The sequence below is a fragment of the Mandrillus leucophaeus genome, unplaced genomic scaffold (assembly GCF_000951045.1).
Source record: "Mandrillus leucophaeus isolate KB7577 unplaced genomic scaffold, Mleu.le_1.0 Scaffold199, whole genome shotgun sequence".
In the NCBI taxonomy this organism is placed as follows: domain Eukaryota; kingdom Metazoa; phylum Chordata; class Mammalia; order Primates; family Cercopithecidae; genus Mandrillus; species Mandrillus leucophaeus.
Genome location: NW_012102020.1, coordinates 818,664 through 824,593, shown reverse-complemented (window position 1 = coordinate 824,593; position 5,930 = coordinate 818,664). Strand labels below are relative to the sequence as shown.

At 45.6% G+C, this 5,930-nt stretch overlaps 1 protein-coding gene across 1 annotated transcript in view; it reads right to left on the bottom strand.

Annotated features, from left to right (window-relative positions):
• TCTEX1D2 (Tctex1 domain containing 2) overlaps positions 1 to 5,930 on the bottom strand; it is a 35,496-nt gene that overhangs the window by 27,679 nt on the left and 1,887 nt on the right. The window lies entirely within an intron of this gene.

Genomic DNA, 5,930 nt, shown 5'->3' with positions numbered 1-5,930 from the left:
CCCATCATATCACAGCAATTAAAAATCCCCCCCATCATATCACAGCAATTAAAAATCCCCCCATCATATCACAGCAATTAAAAATCCCCCCCATCATATCACAGCAATTAAAAATCCCCCCATCATATCACAGCAATTAAAAATCCCCCCCATCGTATCAGAGCAATTATGATGTATGGCCACCACAAAATGAAATGCAGCCAAATGGCAATAAACAAAGATGCAGTCGCAAAAACAAAAGAGTAACAAAGAAGAACAAGCTACTGCTGGGTGCCATGGCTCACGTCTGTAATCCCAGCACTTTTGGAGGCTGAGGTAGGAGGATCTCTTGAGGCCAGGAGTTCAAGACCAGCCTAGGCAGCATGACAAGACCACCATCTTCACAAAACAATTTTTTTTTTTTTGAGACAGAGTTTCACTCTTGTTGCCCAGGCTGAAGTGCAATAGCGCGATCTCAGCTCACCGCAAACTCCGCCTCCTGGGTTCAAGCAATTCTCCTGCCTCAGCCTCCTGAGTAGCTGGGATTTCAGGCATGCAGCACCACACCCAGTTAATTTTGTATTTTTAGTAGAGATGGGGTTTCTCCATGTTGGTCACGCTGGTCTCAAACTCCCGACCTCAGGTGATCCATCTGCCTCAGCCTCCCAAAGTGCTGGGATTACAGGCATGAGCCATCGCACCCGGTCCACAAAATAATTTTTCAAAAAATATTTTAGAAAAGAAAGAAACTTCAAGTGGAAGGAAGGGAGGGAGGGAGTTGTGTAACAGAAAAAATTTGACTGGGCACGGTGATCAACCTGGAGAAACTCCATCTCTACTAAAAGTACAACATTAGCGGGGCATGGTGGTGCAAGCCTGTAATCCCAGCTACTTGGGAGGCTAAGGCAGGAGAATCGCTTGAACCCGGGAGGCGGAGGTTGCCTTGAGTCAAGATCGCACCATTGCACACCAGCCTGGGAAATAAGACCGAAACTCCGTCAAAAAAAAAAAAAAGAAAAGAAAGAAAAAACTCAACCTAGAAAATAATACAAATCAACGAACAAAGAGTTATTCCTCACATTTACTTCACAATACTAGAACAATGTAAGCTTATAAATTCAGTGAAACAAGAACTCAATCAGGTTATGGATTTTTTTTTTTTTTGGAGACAGAGTTTTGCTCTTGTCGCCCAGGCTGGGGTGCAATGGCGAGATCTCGGCTCACTGTAACCTCCACCTCCCAGACTCAAGCAATTCTCGTGCCTCAGCCTCCCAAGTAGCTGGGATTACAAGCACGCACCACCACGCCCAGCTAAATTTTGTATTTTAGTAGAGACAGGGTTTCACTATGTTGCCCAGGCTGGTCTCGAACTCCTGACCTCAAGTGACCCACCCACCTTGGCCTCCCAAAGTGCTGGGATTACAGGTATGAGCCGCCTCACCTGGCCTGTTTTGTTTTGTTTTTGTTTTTTTGGAGACAGGGTCTCCCTAAGTCGCCCAGGCTGGACTGCAGTGATGCAATCTCAGTTCACTGCAACCTCCACCTTCTGGGTTCAAGCAATTCTCCTGCCTCAGTCTCCCAAGTAGCTGGGACTACAGAGGTGCACCACCACACCTGGCTAATTTTTTGTCTTTTAGTAGAGTCGAAGTTACACCATGTTGCCCAGGGTGGTTCTCGAACTCCTGAGCTCAGGCAATCCGCCCGCCTTGGCCTCCCGAAGTGCTGGGATTACAGGCGTGAGGCACCGCGCCCGGCCTCAATCAGGTTATTAAGCAACATAAACAGATGAAAAGAAAGACCACGGCCCTGGGGAACAAACAGAACACCCAGAAAAGATCATTCCAGAACCAATAAATTCAAATGGCAAGAAAAAAGACACAAATGAAAACAATTACTGGTTTAAGAAAATCATGAGTAAATGGCAATAGAAAAGGAAGAAGCCTGGGCAATATGGCAAAACCCCGTCTCTACAAAAAATACAAAAATTAGCCAGGCGTGGTGGCAGCGCCTGTAGTCCCAGCTACTTGGGAGGCGGAGATGGGAGGACTGCTTGAGGCTGCAGTGAGCCAAGACTGCACCACTGCGTTCCAGCCTGGCCGACAGAGTGAGACCCTGTCTCGAAAAAAAAGAAAGAAAGAAAAAAGAAATTATGGCAAAGAAAAACTAATAAATATAGAAGGCAAAGATGGCTTAACTTAACAATATTTGGTGTCCTGAAGACAAGGAAGTAACAAGTAGAATAGGAAACATATTCAGAGATGTAAGGAAATTTCCTTTATGTGGAAAGAATAAAGTCTGCAGATTGAAAGCTATAAAACACTCATTAGAAAGTCAGAATCTTTAGAAAAGCTACTGAGTATAAAGGTGAAGATGAGGATTCTTTATTTATTTTTTATTTATTTATTTACTGAGACAGAGGCTCGCTCTGTCGCCAGGCTGGAGTGCAGTGAAACGATCCCGGCTCACTACAACCTCCTTCACTTTCCAGGTTCAAGCAATTCTCCTGTCTCAGCCTCCCAAGAAATCCCAGCACTGTGGGACACTGAGATGGGTGGGTCACCTGAGGTCAGGAGTTTGAGACCAGCACGCCCGGATAATTTTTGTTTTGTTTTGCTTTTTGAGACAGAGTTTTGCCCTTGTTGGCCAGGCTTAAGTGCAATGGCGCGATCTCGGCTCACTGCAACCTCTGCCTCCTGGGTTCAAGCGATTCTCCTGTCTCAGCCTGGGATTACAGGCATGCACCACTATGCCCAGCTAATTTTGTATCTTTAGTAGAGACAAGGTTTCTCCATGTTGGTCAGGCTAATCTCGAACTCACGACCTCAAGTGATTTGCCCACCTTGGCCTCCCTAAGTGCTGGGATTACAGGTGTCAGCCACCACGACTGGCCACTAAATTTTGTATTTTTAGTAGTGACGGAGTTTCACCATATCATTCAGGGTGGTCTAAACCTCCTGACCTCAGGTAACCCAACCATCTAGGCCTCCCAAAGTGCTGGGAATATAGGCGTGAGCCACCACGTCCAGCCAAAGGTGAGGATTCCTTAAGCAGAGAACATCAAGCTGGGCTCAGATTTCTTGACAGACAAGTTACCACTGAATGTGAGAAGGCAATGAAGCACAAGAGTCAAGAAAACAAATTATTACCTCAAAAATATATTTATCCAAAGTATATTCTACTTTTTGCGGGGGGAGGCGGGGGATGGAGTCTCGCTCTGTTGCCCAGGCTGGAGTGTAGTAGCACTACCTTGGCTCACTGCAGACTCTGCCTCCCAGGTTCAAGTGATTCTCCTGCCTCAGCCTCCCAAGGAGCTGGGATTACAGGTGCCCACTACCACGCCCGGCTAATTTTTGTATTTTTAGTAAAGACAAGGTGTCAGCATGTTGGCCAGGCTGGTCTCAAACTCCTGACCTCAGGTGATCCGCCTGGCTCCGCCTCCCAAAGCACCGGGATTACCAGCATGAGCCACCGCGCCTGGCCCATAGTATATTCTACTTTAAAGGCAAAAGGCAGGCGCTCTCAAACACGAAAGAACCCAGGGAAGACAGCATTTCTGAGTCCTTTCTGAAAACAACTTACAACAAGATCTCATCATCTAAGAGCTGAAAGAAAGAACTCTTCCCAGCCACTTCAGAGGCTGAGGCAGGAGAATCGCTTGAGCCCGGGAGGCCGAGGCTGCAGTGATCTGAAGTCACACCACTGCCCTCCAGCCTGAGTGACAGAGAAAGACTCTGCCTCAAAAAAAGAAAAGAAATCAAGAACTCAACCATGAAAATGACATGGTCAAGGGACTCAACAGGAGAAAACTGATCCAGTTACAGAATGAATATGACATGACTATGGGAAACAGGTCTACAATATCCCATTGTCATTTGTCCACATATATATATAAAATGTAGAAAAGAAGTCTGTTGTAATGTTCGCCTAGTTTTTGTTTTGTTTTGTTTTGTTTTTGAGACAGAGTCTCACTCTGTCGCCCAGGTTATAGCACAGTGGCATGATCTTGGCTCACTGCAATCTCTGTCCCTGGGCTCAGGTGATCCTTACACCTCAGCCACCCAAGTAGCTGGGACTCCAGGTGCACACCACCAGCCTGGCTAATTTTTGTATTTTTTGTAAGAGACAGGATTTTGCCATGTTGGCCAGGACAGTCTTGAACTCCTGGGCTCAAGAGATCTGCCCGCCTCGGCCTCCAAAAGTACTGGAATTATAGGCATGAGCCACTGTGCCCGACCAATATTAATGATTGTTTATTGGTGGTGGCATTCAGGTGATTTTTCTCATTTTATTTTTCTAGTGTTTAAATTTTGTATAATGAATGTGTACCATTTTTTTACAAAAAATCTTAACAATGAACTTTCATTCAAAAGTCTAAAAACAAAAATGCTAATATACTAACAGCAGTTAATTCTGGATGATGGAAATACACAGGATTGCTATTTTCTTCTTTGTACTTTTCTGTATTTTTTAATTTCTAAAACTTAAATTCAGAAAAAACAGTAAACACAAATATTAAATAGTAACTGCCTTTGGTTAATATTTTAAAACTTTAAGGGCCCAGGCGCAGTGGCTCATGTCTGTAATCCCAGCACTTTGGGAGGCCGAGGTGGATGGATCACCTGAGGTCGGGAGTTCGAGATCAGCCTGACCAACAAGGAGAAACCCCGTCTCTACTAAAAATACAAAAATTAGCCGGGCGTGGTGGCACATGCCTGTAATACCAGCTACTCGGGACGCTGAGTCAGGAGAATCACTTGAACCTGGGAGATGGAGTTTGCACTGAGCTGAGATCACGCCACTGCACTCCAGCCTAGGGAACAAGAGCAAAACTCCCATCTCAAAAAAAACCCTTATGGATACTTTTTTGTATTGTCTAGCTTTATTACAATGAGCATGTATTACTTTTATGAAGATATTCCTTCCCTTCAAAAAATGGTGTCTTCTAAGAAGAGCAGATAGAAATAGGACAGGCACGGTGGCTCACACCTGTAATCCCAGCACGTTGGGAGGCTAAGGCATGCGGAACTCTTGAGGGTCAGGAGTTCAAGACCAGCCTGGCCAACATGGTGAACCCTTATCTCTACTAAAAATACAAAATTAGCCACATGTGGTGGCGCATGCTTGAAATTCCAGCTGCTTGGGAGGCTGAGGCAGGAGGATCACTTGAGCCCAGGAGGAGGAGGTTGCAGTGAGCTGAGATCACACCACTGCACTCCAGCCTGGGCAACAGAGTGAGACTCTGTCTCAAAAAGATTTAAAAAAAAAGAACTTTTCAGATGGCATAACATTATTAACAAGAGAGACCAGGTGCAGTGGCTCACGCCTGTCATCCCAGCACGTTGAGACGCCGAGGTGGGAGAATCACTTGAGGCCAGGAGCTCAAGATCAGCCAGGGCACAGGCCAGATACCATCTCTACAAACAATTTAAAACTTAAAAAATTAGCTAAGCATGGTGGCGCAAGCCTGTAGACCCAGCTACTTGGGAGGCTGAGAGGGGAGGATCACTTGAGCCAGGAGGTCAAGGCTGCAGTGACCCATGTTCACGCCACTGCACTCCACCCTGGGCAAAAGAGCAAGACCCTATTTCAAAAACGAAACAAAACAGACAGAGAGACAAAGAGAACAGGGTAGGAAAAGCACAAAATATGCTCTACAGATGTAGTTTGGAAGGGTGGAGGGCTGAGTAAGGGACGTAGTTAAGGATGAGGGAGGAGGGATGGACTGCGGGTACTAGATGCCAGGCTGAGGAACTGACAGCTTGGGGGAAGAAACAACCAAGAAATAAGGGGAAAGGCGTCCCTGTACTTTCTGGCCTTTCTGAATACTAAGATTTTTTGGACAGTGGTTCCCTATAATGTTTTATTCCACATCTTCACTCTTTCTCACCATCTGTAAAAACTTACATGAGTAAAAGTCACCAAATAATTAGAGAAGACACGGAAGAAGTTGT